Source organism: Mustela nigripes, chromosome 14, assembly GCF_022355385.1.
Source record: "Mustela nigripes isolate SB6536 chromosome 14, MUSNIG.SB6536, whole genome shotgun sequence".
Lineage (NCBI taxonomy): Eukaryota > Metazoa > Chordata > Mammalia > Carnivora > Mustelidae > Mustela > Mustela nigripes.
In genome coordinates this window covers 20,925,965-20,941,186 of record NC_081570.1, presented here as the reverse complement: position 1 = coordinate 20,941,186, position 15,222 = coordinate 20,925,965, and the positions used below count along the sequence as shown (strand labels likewise).

Below are 15,222 nucleotides of genomic sequence, written 5' to 3'. Positions count from 1 at the left end.
AGAAAAGAAAGAAAGGCTTTCCAAGGGCAGGGCATCTAGGAGATGCATCCCTTGCGATGACAGGGAGCGATGAGAACCTAGGGTGGTTGCGGGAAACTGCCAAGGTGTGACTTGAGCAGAGGGTGCCCTTGGGAGAGGGGAGAAAGCTCGAGTGGAGGGTCAGATCATGATGCAGGGCCTGTGTGTCTAAGGAGTACAGCTTCTGTCCTGAGAACAGTGGCGAGTTAGGGAAGGGATATGAGCAAGGGAGTGACCTGAGCAGAGTTTTGTTTTAGAGCAAAACGGAAAATGGAGTTGGTGGGAGGGGAAACACAGAGGGGTGGGGGGCAAGAGAAGCAAAGGAGACCAGCTAAGAAAGAAGATGAAGGTGTGGATTGGGGTTGGGACTGGAGATGGGAAAAAGACATCAAGCTGACTAGGTTCTCTTGTTAACACACTCCTTCTTCAGGATGGATACAAACTGTTCAGGATTTCAGGTGTTCCCTGGGGTGACCTCTCAGGTCATCTGACTGTGGCTGGGGATTTCTGAGATCAGGGCAGGGACCTCTGCAGAAGGGTATTTTCTCCATTTCATGTTGATTCTGACTCTGAAAGTCATTCAGTCATACCCACACCCTAAAGGGATACTTTCTTTTTAAATTAACATATAATGGGGGCGCCTGGGTGGCTCAGTGGGTTAAGCCGCTGCCTTCGGCTCAGGTCATGATCTCAGAGTCCTGGGATCGAGTCCCGCATCGGGCTCTCTGCTCAGCGGAGAGCCTGCTTCCCTCTCTCTCTCTGCCTGCCTCTCCATCTACTTGTGATTTCTCTCTGTCAAATAAATAAATAAAATCTTTAAAAAAAAAAAATAAATAAATTAACATATAATGTATTATTTGCCCCAGGGGTACGGGTCTGTGAATCCTCAGGCTTACACACTTCACAGCACTCACTATAGCACACACCCTCCCCATTGTCTATAATAGATGGACACTTTTGATGAGTATTTACCAACTGAATTTCTCCTACTGATATGGACCTCACCGCAAAGTGCTCCCCACCTGGGCACCTGGGTGGCTCAGGCAGTTAAGCATCTGCCTTCTTCTCGGGTCATGATCCCGGGGTTCTGGGATCGAGTCCCACATGGGGCTCCCTGCTCAGCGGGGAGTCTGCTTCTCCCTCTCCCTCTGCCTCTCACCTGCTTGTGCGCGCTCTTTCTTAAATAAATAAATAAGATCTTTAAAAAAAACAAAAAAGTACTCCCCACCTTCAGGGTCTCTTACCTCTCCAAGTTTACCTCTGCCTCCATCATGGACTCCTCTTTGGGATAATATTCTGTGAAATTTCTCCAAGGTTCAACTCTGGATCTTTGATCTCTCTGCTGTCTTCTTCCAAGATCTGACTCATTCACATGGCTTAACATAATTTTAAGAATGATTATTATCACCCATTTTATCAAACCCTTTGCTAACTACAGAAACACATCCACCCATGTCCATGAGCTTGTTTGTTCCTTACACAACCTCATGATTGTTGGAAAATGAGAAAAATGGGGTTCATAGAGCTAAGGCAAGTTCTCTGGGGTCAGCACACAAGCAGAAGGGGACCAGAACTCTTCTTCTTTCAACGGAGAAGACAGCCCATTTGGTCTGGTTCTGACTTCCACCCTAAGTTTCAGCCCTATATTTCTTCCCAGAAGACCCAACCCCTAAAATAAAACATGTTTTGTATGGATCTAGACTCCCTTCCCAACTTCATCCTTATAGCCAAGATTAAGGTTCTCTGAGAAGTAAAGATTTAATCCCACTAATTCTTTCTTCTTAACTCTCTGAGCCACCCAGGCACCCCCAATGCTTCCTTCTTTTCTTCTCTTCTCTTCATGTTTCTGTTTCTGCCCCTCTGGTCTAAAGCTCTGCCCTCCTGGCCTTTGGTCCTCCCTCTCATCCTTTTCCCTCCATTTTGTTCTTCCGAGGTCCCCACATTTGTCTCCCTAAATTATGGCTGTGAGAACTTGCCCTGCTTCAAAATCTTTAAAGACTCAGGTATTGAGTCTGCTGCTCTTGGAACACCGGTGGCAAATGCCCCAGGCTGTTGATTTCCTATTCTTCCCTTCCCCTCTGCACTATACTCCGAAGATGTCCATGTTCATTCTACCTTCTCACCTTTATCTGGGCTGTTTTCCCTCATGGGTGCCTTCCTTCCTGCCTTGCTAAGCTCTTGATAATAGCTTAAGGCTCTGTCCAGCCCCATCTCTGTGAAGCCTTCCTTGGCTCCACTTCGTCTTTTCCTATCCTGAACCCATATAATGATTTTAATTTCTTCACATTCTATCATTGTTTTATTTATTGAACGAAAACCATGAGGACAAACAACTGAAATTGGCCTAGGAACTGTCTCAAATGATAGAAGTGAAAGACGCTGAAAGTTACTATAGGGGCATCTGGGTGGCTCAGTCGGTTAAGTATCCGCCTTCAGCTCAGGTCATGATCCTGGGGTCCTGGGATTGAATCTTGCATGGGGCCCCTCCTCCTCAGCAGGGAGCCTGCTTCTCCCTCTCCTCCCCGCTTATGCTCTCATGCTCTCTATCTCTCTCTCAAATAAATAAACAAATAAGTGAAATCTTTAAAAAAAAAGTTATTGTAACTTTATTCTGCTCGTAAAAGTTAAGTAGAAGCATGGAAGATATAAAATGGCCAAAAGTTAATTTCTTGACAATATCTAAGATTGCAGATACACTGGATTGCTATTAACAATAGATTAGATATTGCAAAAAAAATGATTAGTAAACTTGAGGGCATAGCAATAGAAACTATCCAAAATGAAAGAGAAAAGAATTTTTGAAAAATTGAAAATAGCATCAGTGAGTTATTGATACAGGAAAGCAAAGAGGAGCTGGGGACGAGAATATATGAAGAAATAACAGCTTAAACATGTGCAGACTACAGACCTATAGATCTGTGATAGCTAATTTTGTATGTCTACTTGGCTAGGCTATGGTGGCCAGCTGTTTGGTCTAATGCCAGGCTAGATGTTGCTGTGATGGTGTTTTTTGGGTATGATAACCTTTAAATCAGTAGTTTAAAGAAGCATATTACTGGGGCACCCGGGTGGCTCAGTGGGTTAATCCTCTACCTTCAGCTCAGGTCATGATCTCAGGGTCCTAGGATAGAGCCCCATATCAGGTTCTCTGCTCAGCAGGGAGCCTGCTCCCCCACCACCATCTGTCTGTCTCTCTGCCTATTTGTGATCTCTGTCTCTGTCAAATAAATAAATTAAATCTTAAACAAAAAAAAAAAAAAAAGAAGAAGAAGAAGAAGAAGAAGAAGAAGAAGAAGAAGAAGCGGATTATCTCCTGTGATGTGGGTGGGCTTCATCCAATCAGTGAAAGGCCTTAAAGGAAGGAATTCTGCCAAGACAGCAACACCAGCTCTTGCTGGAATTTCTAGCCTGCCAAAGTGCTCTACAGATTTCTGACTTGCCAGCCCCCACACCTACGTGTGCCAATTCTTTAAAATAAATCTCCATCGGGACGTCTGGGTGGCTCAGTCGTTAAGTGTCTGCCTTTGGCTCTGGTCATGATCCAAGAGTCCTGGGATAGAGTCCCACATTGGGGTCTCTGCTCGGTGGGGAGCCTGCTTCTCCCTCTGCCTGCTGCTCCCCTGCTTGTGTACTCTCTCTCTCTCTCTGTCTCTCTCAATCTCTCTCTGCCAAATAAACAAATAAAATCTTTAAAAAAAAATCTCTATCTACCTATCTGTACACATACCTCCTGTTGGTTCTGTTTCTCTGGAGAACCTTGACCAACACAAAATCCAAGAAGCTCAAGTAACTCCAAGCACAGAAAAATAAGACACATCAAGATCAAATTACTTAAGACCAATGATCAAAAATCTTAAAAGCAGTCAGAAAAAGACATGTTATACACAGAGGAACGAGACAAAGATACAATGCAAACAAGATGACAACAGAGCAACATCTCTAAAGTACTCCAGCAAAATTATATCTAATAAGGAATATCCAGCAAAACCATCTCTCAAAAATGAAGGTGAAAATAAGGGATTTTCTGGGGCACCTGGGTGGCTCAGTGGGTTAAGCCTCTGTCTTCGACTCAGATCATGATCTTGGGGTCCTGGGATCGAGCCCCGCATTGGGCTCTCTGCTCAGCAGGGAGCCCGTTTCCCCTCTGCCCTCTGCTTGCCTCCCTGCCTGCTTGTGATCTCTGTCTGTTAAATAAATAAATAAAATCTTAAAAAAAAAAAAAAGGATTTTCAGACATATAAAAGCTGAAAGAATTCATTACCAGTTGAACCACTGTAAAAGAGATATTAAAGGAAGACCTTCGGGCACAAGGAACGTGATACCAGACGAGAATCTGGATCTACACAGAGGAATGACGGGCACTGGAAAATTCCTTATTTCACCTTCATTTTTTTTTAAAGATCTTATTTATTTATTTGACACACAGAAATCAAAAGTAGGCAGAGAGGCAGGCAGAGAGAAAGGAAGGGAAGCTGGCTCCCTGCTGAGCAGAGATCTGATGTGGGGCTCGATCCCAGGACCCTGAGATCATGACCTGAGTGAAAGGCAGAGGCTTTCACCCACTGAGTCACCCAGGCGCCCCTCACCTTCATTTTTTTTGTTGTTGTTTTTTCCCCACCCCCACCCCTCACCTTCAGTTTTGAATGATTGTTTTCTTTCTTAAAACTTTAAAAAGGATAATTGCGTGTTTATTTTTTTTTAAAGATTTTATTTATTTGACAGAGAACACAAGTAGGCAGAGAAGCAGGGAGAGAGAGAGGAGGAAGCAGGCTCCCTGCTGAGCAGAGATCCTGGTGTGGGGCTCGATCCCAGGACCCTGAGATCATGACCCGAGCTGAAGACAGAGGCTTAACCCACTGAGCCACCCAGGTGCCCTGGATAATTGCATGTTGAAACAAAATAATGTATTGTGGGTTTTATAACATATATAAAAGTGATATACATGGGGTGACAAACGTATTATTCTTATACTATCCTAAGTGATGTGATAAAATACCAATGTGGACTCTTATAAGCTGAAGATGTATACTATGAACCCTAAAGCAACCCCCAAAATAACAAAACAAAGTTATAGCTAGTAAGCCAACAAAGAAGGTAATATAGAATCATATATATATATATATATATATATATATATATATATATATATATATTTTTTTTTTTTTTTTTTTTTAAAGAGAGAGGGAAGGCAGTGGGAAAGGAGGAGAAAAATCTTAAGCGGGCTCCACACCCAATGCGGTGCTCAATGCAGGGTTCCATCTTGGAACCTTGAGATTATGACCTGAGCTAAAATCAAGTCAGACACTTAACCAAGTGAGCCACCCAGGTGCCCAGTACTCATTTTTTTTTTTTTTTAACAATTTACTTACTTATTTGAAAGAGAGAGTGTACATTAAACATCGGGGGAGGGACAAAGGGAAAGGGAGAGAGAGAATCCAAAGCAGACTCCCTGCTGAGCGAGGAGCCTGATGTGGGGCTCCATTTCAGGACTCCAGGATCATGACCCAAGCAGAATTCGAGAGTCAGATGCTCAACTGATTGAACCACCAGGTACCCCCAATACTCATTTTTTAAAAAGGCAGAATAAGAAGACAAAAGAAATAAAGAACAGATGAGACAAATAAAAACGTGTTTCAAAATGATAAGACTCTAGGGCGCTGGGGGGCTCAGTTTATTAAACATCTGCCTTTGGCTCAGGTCATGATCCCACAGTCCTGGGATCCAGCCCTGCATCCTGCTCCCTGCTCAGTGGGGAGTATTCTTCTCCCTCTGCCTCTCCCCCTGCCCATGTTTTCTCTCTCTCTCAAATTAAAAAAAATAATAAGATTCAAGCCAAAGTACATTAATCATATAAAAATAGGGTCTAAACTCTCCAGGTGAAAGGTAGAGATTATCATAATAAAAAAAGCAAAACCCAATTATACACTGCCTACAAGATATACAGTTTAAAGATTTTATTTATTTGACACACAGAGATTACAAGTAGGCAGAGAGGCAGGCAGAGAGAGAAAGCAGGTCCCTGCTGAGCAGAGAGCCCAATTTGGGGCTTGATCCCAGGACCCTGAGCTGTAAGGCAGAGGCTTTAACCCACTGAGCCACCCAGGTGCCCAAGATATACAGTATAAATATAAATACACAAATAAGTTAAAAGAAAAAGGATGGAAAAGATACTCTGGTAATACTAGTCAAAAGAAAGGTGGAGCAGCTATATTAATAACAGACAAAGTAGATTTCAGAGCAAAGACGTACTGAAATGAAGTAATTTCATAAATGATAAAGAAGTCAATTAATCAAAATACACAACCCCAAACATATTGCAACTAGTAACAAAGTTTCACAATACATGAAGCAAAAACTGATAGTTCTTTTTTTGTTTAAGATTTATTTATTTAACAGACAGCATAAGCAGGGCCAGTGGCAGGCAGAGGCAAAGGGAGAAGCAGGCTTCCCACTGAGCAGGGAGCCCGATGCGGGGCTCCAGCCCAGGACCCTGGGATCATGACCTGAGCTGAGGGCAGATGCTTAACTGACTGAGCCACCCAGGCACGACCTGATAGAACTTCTTTAAGAAACAGACAAATCCACAAATTTAGCTGGAGATTTTGACAACCCAATCTGGGTAATTGATAGACCAAGTAGCCAGGAAACCAGCAAGGACATAAACTTGAACAACTGCAACCAACTTGACTGATTGACCTTTATAAAATGCTTCACCTTTCTTCACATTCCACCTTGCTTTCAAACAACAGTAAAATACATATTCTTCTCAAGTGTACATGAAACATTTACCAAGATAGACCATGTTCTAGGTCATAGAACAAGTCTTGGTAAATTTAAAAGGATTCAAGTCATACAAAGTATATTCTTAGACTACACTGACATTAAAATAGAAACCAATAACAGAAAGATCTTTGGAAAACTCCCAAGTATTTAAAAATGAATACACTTTTTTTTTTTAAAGATTTTATTTATTTGACAGACAGAGATCACAAGTAGGCAGAGAGGCAGGCAGAGAGAGAGAGAGGATGAAGCAGGCTCCCCACGGAGCAGAGAGCCCGATGCGGGACTCGATCCCCGAACCCTGAGATCATGACCTGAGCCGAAGGCAGTGGCTTAACCCACTGAGCCACCCAGGTGCCCCAAAAATGAATACACTTTTAAACAGCCCATAGATAAAAGAAATCAAAAGGGAATTTGAAAGTATTTTGATCTGAATTAAAATGAAAACACAACATACCAGAAGTTTAGGATATTGTTAAAGCAATATTTGGGGGAAACTTGTAGCACTAAATGCTTCTATTTAAATAAAAGAAAACTCTTAAATCAATGACCTCAACTTCTATCTTAAGAAGTGAGGGAAAGGGCGCCTGGGTGGCTCAGTGGGTTAAGCCGCTGCCTTCGGCTCAGGTCATGATCTCAGAGTCCTGGGATCGAGTCCCGCATCGGGCTCTCTGCTCAGCGGGGAGCCTGCTTCCCTCTCTCTCTCTCTCTGCCTGCCTCTCCATCTACTTGTGATTTCGCTCTGTCAAATAAATAAATAAAATCTTTAAAAAAAAAAAAAAAAAAAGTGAGGGAAAGAGGGGTGCCTGGATGGCTCAGTCAGTTAAGGGTCTGACTCCTGATTTCAGCTCAGGTCATGATCTCAGGATTGTGAGAATGAGTCCCATGTGTTGCTTCATGCTCAGCAGGGAATCTGCTCCAGATTCTCTCCCTCTGCCTCTGCCCCTTTCCCCACTCAAGTGCTATCTCTCAAATAAATCTATTTTTTCCCCAAGACTTTATTGAGAGAGAGAGAGACAGCTAGAGAGTGAACACAAGGGGGCAGTGGGAGAGAGGGAGAAGCAGGCTTCCCGAGTAGCAGGGATCCCAATGTGGGGCTTGATCCAAGGACCCCAGGATCATGACCTGAGCTGAAGGCAGACTCTTTTTTTTTTTTTTTTAAAGATTTTATTTATTTATTTGACAGAGAAATCACAAGCAGACAGAGAGGCAGGCAGAGGGGTGGGGGGGGAAGCAGGCTCCCTGCTGAGCAGAGAGCCCGATTCGGGACTCGATCCCAGGACTCTGGGATCATGACCTCAGCCGAAGGCAGCGGCTTAACCCACTGAGCCACCCAGGCGCCCCTGAAGGCAGACTCTTAATGACTGAGCCACCCAGGCACCCCTCAAATAAACGAATCTTAGTAAAAAAAGAAATGAGGAAAAGGAATATAAACTACATCTAATCATAAGAAAACAATAAAGATAAAAGCAGAAATCAATAGAACATAGGAAAAAAAAAAAAAAACAACCCAACAACAACCAGCGTTTGCCACGTGCCAGGCAGTACAGGTACTGAGCTTACATAGATGGTCCCACTCCTTGAGGACCCAACTAGTAAGTTAGATGTACATCAGTTTAAAAATAACCACATCAGAATGCTAACAACTATCATGATGGGATACTCAAAGTGTTGTGCTTATTTTTATTTATTTATTTATTTGACAGAGAGAGAGATCACAAGTAGGCAGAGAAGCAGGAAGGGGGGTGAGAGCAGTTCCCGATGAGCAGAGCCCAACATGGGGCTCCATCCCAGGACCCTGAGACCATGACCCAAGCCAAAGGCAGAGGCTTAACCCAGTGAACCACCCCAAGCACCCCAAGGTGTGCTTGTAAGGAAAAGTGAAGATGGTGGTGCAGAATTCAGGCCCTAGAGACAAAGACCTTTAAGTTCCACTTTGTGTGGCCTTGGGCAAATGATATAACCTTAATTTTGTCTTCCTTTTCTAGAACATGGATTTAATAAAATTCCCTGCATTGTGTAAGGCTGTTTTAAGGATTAAAGAACATGGGGCTCCTGAGTGGCTGTTGGTTAAGTGTCTATCTTTGGCTTGGTTTGTGATTTTAGGGTTCTGGGCCCCTGTGGGGCTCCCTGCTCAGCAGGGAATCTGCTTCTCCCTCTTCCTCTGGCCCTTCTCCAGCAGGTGCTCTCCCTCTCATGCACTATCAAATAGAATCTTAAAAAAAAAAAAAAAAAATTAAAGAATGCCTAGCACATAGCAAATCTTCATCAAATGTCAGGTACTATCATTAAAATGTGGGTCCCATCCATCCCAAAGATAGAAGGTGGTGAAAGAGGGAGGCATGGCCAGGGAAAGGCTCTCACTCCCCAGGAAACTACTCATTTCCACTCTATTTTCTACTGTCAAGTAAAACTGGGCGCATAAGTTTATAATTCATTACAACTGAAACTGAGGCTTTATGGTGTCCTGGTTATTACATTAGCTCAATACAAAAAGAAGTGGTTTAAGCCAGGTGGAAATAGTATTTTTTGAGGCATGATATGACATAGATTGAAAATAGGCTCTGTAGTCAGTTGCCTTGCTCACATTCATACTCTGCCACTTACTGGCTGTTTAACTTGGACAAGTTCCTTATTATCCTCCAACTTCAGCTTTCCTCATCTGCAAAAGGGGGACAAAGAGTACCTACTTTACAGAGGTGCATGGAGTATTAAATAATACACAAATGTCACCACTGGGGGTGCCTGGGTGGCTCAGTGGGTTAAAGCTTCTGCCTTCGGCTCAGGTTATGATCTCAGGGTCATGGAATTCTCTCTGTTCAGTGGGTAGCCTGCTTCCCCTCTCTCTCTGCCTGCCTCTCTGCCTACTTATGATCTCTGTCAAATAAATAAAATCTTCAAAAAAATAAATACCACTGTCTTGCTCAAAGCTAGTAATATATATGGTTTGGGAAGTAGGTTTGAATCCTGGTTCTGCTCCTTACTAGTTAGGTGATCTTGGGCATTACTAATCCCTTAAACTCTCCTAGAAATAGGGTTGGTTCTGAGATAAACCTGGTTTAGTAATAGCTATTTATTGGACAACATTTATTAGATACCGTATCCCAGGTGTTTTGCTTGGTAAGCGGTATTTAACAAACTCATGCTTTTATGAAACAGCTTTTTACAAAATAACGAATTTCTCATTAGAACCCCAACAGGTAGGTACTTGAATCATCCCCATTCTGTGGATGAAAAAAAAGGAGGCAGAGGTTAAGGGGCTTGCCCAAGCTCACATGGACAGCAAGTAGTACTATTTGGATTCAAACCAGGCAGGCTTTGATTCCAAGACCAAGTTTAGCAATGACGGATAGCACTGCCTACACTCAGAAAAAGGCGAGAAGAGCCTGCTTGAAAAAGCCTAGATAGGTAGCAGGAGGCTGAAAGGGTAGGGCCTAGAATACCTACTGACAGCTTTGCTTCAGCTACACAGAGAATGTTATTTCCTGCCCAGCAGGTTACCCTGCCTGTGTTCACTTGTACTAGAAACTAAACTCCCTGATTCTAAAGGGAAAACTAACACCATTCATTTTACTGAGCACCTCCTCTCAGTAAGCCACTTACCAGAACTGGACAAAAGGCTGGCCCAGGTCTAGAAGTTCCCTCCCAGGAAGTCTATAGGTGTGGATTTGTGCGGAGACTCTACTCAGCTGTTAGCTTGGACAATTAGCCTTTTTGTTAAATCTAATACCTATCTCAGTCACAAATATGTGCCAAGCTTACAGTAGTGCCTGGCACAGGTTAAGTACAAATGTAGTTTTAACAGAGGACCTGAAGTCTTATTCCTTAAAAATAAGCCCAACAAAGCTCTCCCAGGTTTTCCAATGGCTATGAACACTTACCTACCTTCAGTTCTATCCTCTGGCCCTGAATTGTATGTAGTCTGCCCAGATGTTCCAAGATTACTCGAAATCACCCACTTCCCTTAAACTTGACCCTGAGGACTTCTAACTGGCCACATGACTGTTAAAAGCCCTCCCCACATTATGTTCATTTAGCCCCACTCTGGATCTAGACTCTACCTCCTAGATGGTTCCCTGCTAGTCCCCATCCTTCAGGGTCTCAACTGCCCTATTAATGCTGGCAGCTAGTACCAACTTGACAAGACTCCCATTGTGACTCAATCTCACACTCATCGGCAGGATGACAATTTTCTTAGGCTCAAGTCCCACTTGGAACATTGGCAGTAGAGGCTCAACTACCTTAATTAACAGTGTATGATTTTTGCATTTAAGCCCAATCCTGTTAAGGTCAATTTACCTATACTATATTGTGGGAAACGGAGATAAGGTTTGGTCTAATTAGTAACTCTGATCTCCTAATACTCATGTCCAGGTGTATGTTGTCTTTCATGACACACCTAAATTCATTATTCTAAGCTCTACCCACCTTTGAATGCAACCTTTTACCTGTAACTGGTAGGAATCTCACATGAGAATGTGTAACACATTGACAATGTGACAAGAGACACAAGCTCAGCCTCTTTAGTTAATGCAGAACTAATCAAATATTAACTGCAAAGGTAGTTTTCCCAAAACAAGCACTTCCATTTACAGAATACAGTTGTCAGTCACATTTCCACCAAAAAAAAAAAAAAGGGAGCCACACAAATATGTAGTCATCTTTATTGTAATTCATAAATACATTATAAACAGACCTGCATCTTTAAGACATACTTAGGATCTCATAGGCTTCTGTTCTCCATTCAGTTATGTAGTTATAAATCCCAGTTTACAGAGAATAGTAGAAAAGGCCAAGTAGTATCTTAAGTTCCTTAGGACAAGTTTTCTCTTCATAGGCATTCTGGAATCTTTGGGCTTTGTGGGTCAAAGGACCAGACTGTTTTAATAGACATGGCCATATTTAGTCCCGTCTGCATTAGTCAAATTTTACTGGGCACCTGTCCTATAGAATACTCCACTTGTTCCCCAAATTTAGTATTAACAGCAGTTTGAAAAAATGGGTCAAATATGCCCAAGCTTCCAAACTTCCAGGCTTATCAGCATTTATCATTCATTCTACCAACCCTCCCTGCCAAATAAAGGACCCAAAAGGTTAACAGCCAATGTTAGGTGAAGCTCCTCTTCTCTCCTGAATGAAAACAAATAAAGAGGATCAGACTCATATTCACAATCTCACTAAAAATTTTGAGCTTTCACGAGATGTTTCCTGCATGGTTTGTCTCCTCAGTCATGGTCCACAGGACTCTGAGAAGCTGTAGGAATATGCAGGCGCAGACTCAAGGCCCAGCTTCATCTCCAACGTTGTGGAAAGGGACTATACGTCATGGGGCAGGGCCCTATGCTCCCATAGGCCACCTGGACAGAGCCCGGGGAGAGTGACCTCCCGGGTGTATCCACGTTGGAATGCCCATGATTAAACAACATCACCCTCAAAAGATTTAAGAAATTTCATTTCTCCCCATTCCATGCTACACAAGTGAATGTGACAAAAGCCTGTTAAAAACCCAGTTGCTACTATGGTCTCATGGTTTCTCTACTTAATTACTCAGGGTCTTAGCAATATTTAGGTACATACACCCATCTTCATCTCAGGGAAAGGGCTTGTACGGGAGACCAAATCCTTGGTAACCATACACAGACTTTGAGGTTGTATGCACATTTGCTTTAACTATGATTTGCATGCACACTTTGATAATCTTGACTTTGGTTAATTCACCCCAACTGTTAAGAATTTTCCCATTAGTAGAGAAGTTTCCACCCTATCACATGACAAAGACATGAAAATATTAACTAATACTGAATAACAAGCTATCTTCCCAGATATGAGCATACATCTACAAAACTGTCAACATATTAATGAAAAGGAACTGACCTAGGGTGACTTAAATGTCAACGAGAAAACACAAGCCAAAAACAATTCTTAACCCAAATTCTTTGGTTTACTTACCTGGAATCAATTTATTTGGAATCCTGAGCGATCCCTGCAAAGCAAAGTAGGCAAGAGCTTAATCTAGTAATACAGCAGCTGATAAGAGACTTTTCTTTCCTAGATCCAGACAGAGGGTGCTCTACAGAGCTGTTTCCTGCATGGTTTGTCTCCTCAGTCATGGTCCACAGGACTCTGAGAAGCTGTAGGAATATGCAGGCGCAGACTCAAGGCCCAGCTTCATCTCCAACGTCGTGGAAAGGGACCATACGTCACGGGGCAGAGCCCTATGCTCCCGTACGCCACCTGGACAGAGCCCGGGGAGAGTGACCTCCCGGGAATATCCACGTTGATCACTGTCATTTACTAACTTGCAAGCTAATGAGCTAGAAATAAATTTCAACCAGTTGACCGCTACTTCCCCAGAATATCCATTTTGGGGTGGACCCTGAATTCCCAAGTGCCAACGCAACTCGAGTTAAAGACCGATCAGCAGTCTCTTGTTAGTGATCTAAACGCACTTTCAGCCAGGAACCCCAAACATATTTGCAAACCCCAACAAGCGATTAGCACTACTTTCAAAGAAATAGCAAATGCAGAGCCGCTGACACAGCAATTACGGCTCCTACCCATAAACCGGTCATCAGGAGTCGTGACCTCTCCCTACATCATAAAGGAATTGGGGAATTAAGAATCGTCCGTTTCGAAATCGATTAAGCTCAGATGGGTGTCAGAATTAAAGGACCCGCATGCAGTTCCACCGCCTCGTGGGAGACAAGCTCATTAAGCCGGGCGATAGGCAACGGGGCGGGGATGGGCCGCGCATTTAACGACCGGCGGGGGAGGTGGCATCTCTGCAGGTTTCAGCGCGAGCGCCTTAGATTATAGGCAAGATCCGCGGCTCGCGAGGCCTCAGCGGCCCACATCCGGCCCAATTCCGCTGCACGAGTAAGTGTAGTTAGCACGGACACCGCTGAAGGGAATCCTGGAGACGAAGAAGCCTAAAAGGCAATCTAGTTGGCGAGACCCGAGTACTAGGCCTAGAACTAACGAACCGAACGGGTAAATAGACTCACCAGCCGCCCTAAGCGCAAAGCCGCAACTCTCGAAAAGACCGAGCAACTCCCCGGGCATCTATATTTATACCTCCTGAAGCGCGCGGAAGTCAAGGTTTATCTATTGCGCCTGCGCATCGCCCTGCGCAGTTAGGGAACCGGAAATTCGCTAAGGGTTCTGGGAACCACTGAGCCTTAAGCCCCACCCCTACCTGGTTCGGAGGCTTTTCGCGACAATAGGGCCCTCGCGCGGGAACCTTGCTGGGGAACGAAAATTGAAGCGGGGTTTAGAAATATGTAGTCCTTGCTGAGTGGCAAGTTCACTTTTCAGCAATCAGCTAACTCAGTCTGCAGGATGTACGCTCAAATAAAGTCGCCACCCCCCCCCAACACTTTGGGGTAATTATATGCAAAATCGAAAAAGCCATCTAGAAAAATGCACACTCACAAAAGCGATTGAATCCTCCCTGTCATATGTGAAATTAAACATTTGATAAATGAGTAGATAAATAGGACAGAAATACTTCTACACGAACTGGCTAATTTTTTTGTTTTTTTAAGATTTTACTTATTGGGGCGCCTGGGTGGCTCAGTCGGTTAAATGGCTGCCTTTGGCTGAAGTCATGATCCCAGCACTGTGGGATCGAGCCCCGCGTAGGGCTTCTGGCTCAGCTGAGTATCTCCCACTCTGTACTCTATCTCGTGCTCTTGTTCTCTCAAGTAAATAAATAAAATTTTGAAAAAGAAAAGTTTTATTTATTTATTTATTTATCAGAGAGAGAGAGAGAGAGAGAAAGAAAGTACGAGCAGGGAGAGAAAGACAGAAGCAACCACCGCTGAGCGGGGAGCCTTTTTCGGAACTGGAATGACCCTAGGGAGGGTGCCACTTGACCGACTAAGCCACCAGGAGCCCAAATAAATAAATAAATAAATAAATAAATAAATAAATAAATAAATATTGGCTAAAATCAAAACCCTCCTGTACAGAACAATGGATATATGTATTTAATACAAATGAACTGTACACTTAAAAATGGTTAAAAAGGTAAATTTTACATTAAGCACATTTTAACACACGCTCCCCTAATATAAAGAAGTAGGCAAATAAAGAATTCTGGGGATACATATTACATGTGAAATGTTGCAAATGTGATAGAGTTTTGAATATGGTGTTAAGCAAATAAAGATTAGGTAATAGGTAATAATGAGTGGAAATATTTATAGCGTTCCTCCTAAAAGATTTTGTGCTCCACCCCCCTTTTTTAAAAAAAGATTTCTACTTATTTTTTTTGAGATCGAGACAGAGGTAGAAAAAGGGAAAGAGATATCACTCAAGCTGGGAGGAGAGGGAGAAGCAGGCTCCCCACTGAGCAGGGAGGGATTCCCAAGGCAGGATCCTGGGATCAGGACTTGAGCAGAAGGCAGATGCTTAACTGACTGC

At 43.2% G+C, this 15,222-nt stretch overlaps 1 long non-coding RNA gene and 2 other non-coding genes across 3 annotated transcripts; all 3 read right to left on the bottom strand.

Moving 5' to 3' along the window:
- Positions 1-11,446: 11,446 nt before the first annotated feature.
- LOC132001385 (uncharacterized) lies at positions 11,447-13,904 on the bottom strand. The gene is made up of 3 exons (XR_009399608.1): positions 13,803-13,904; positions 12,748-12,781; positions 11,447-11,928 (listed from the first exon to the last, which is right to left on the bottom strand). It is a non-coding gene; the product is annotated as an uncharacterized LOC132001385 (long non-coding RNA).
- Positions 11,998-12,202, bottom strand: LOC132002353 (small nucleolar RNA SNORA73 family). The gene has a single exon (XR_009399841.1). It is a non-coding gene; the product is annotated as a small nucleolar RNA SNORA73 family (small nucleolar RNA).
- On the bottom strand, positions 12,875-13,079 carry LOC132002354 (small nucleolar RNA SNORA73 family). Its single transcript, XR_009399842.1, has one exon. It is a non-coding gene; the product is annotated as a small nucleolar RNA SNORA73 family (small nucleolar RNA).
- Positions 13,905-15,222: the final 1,318 nt, after the last annotated feature.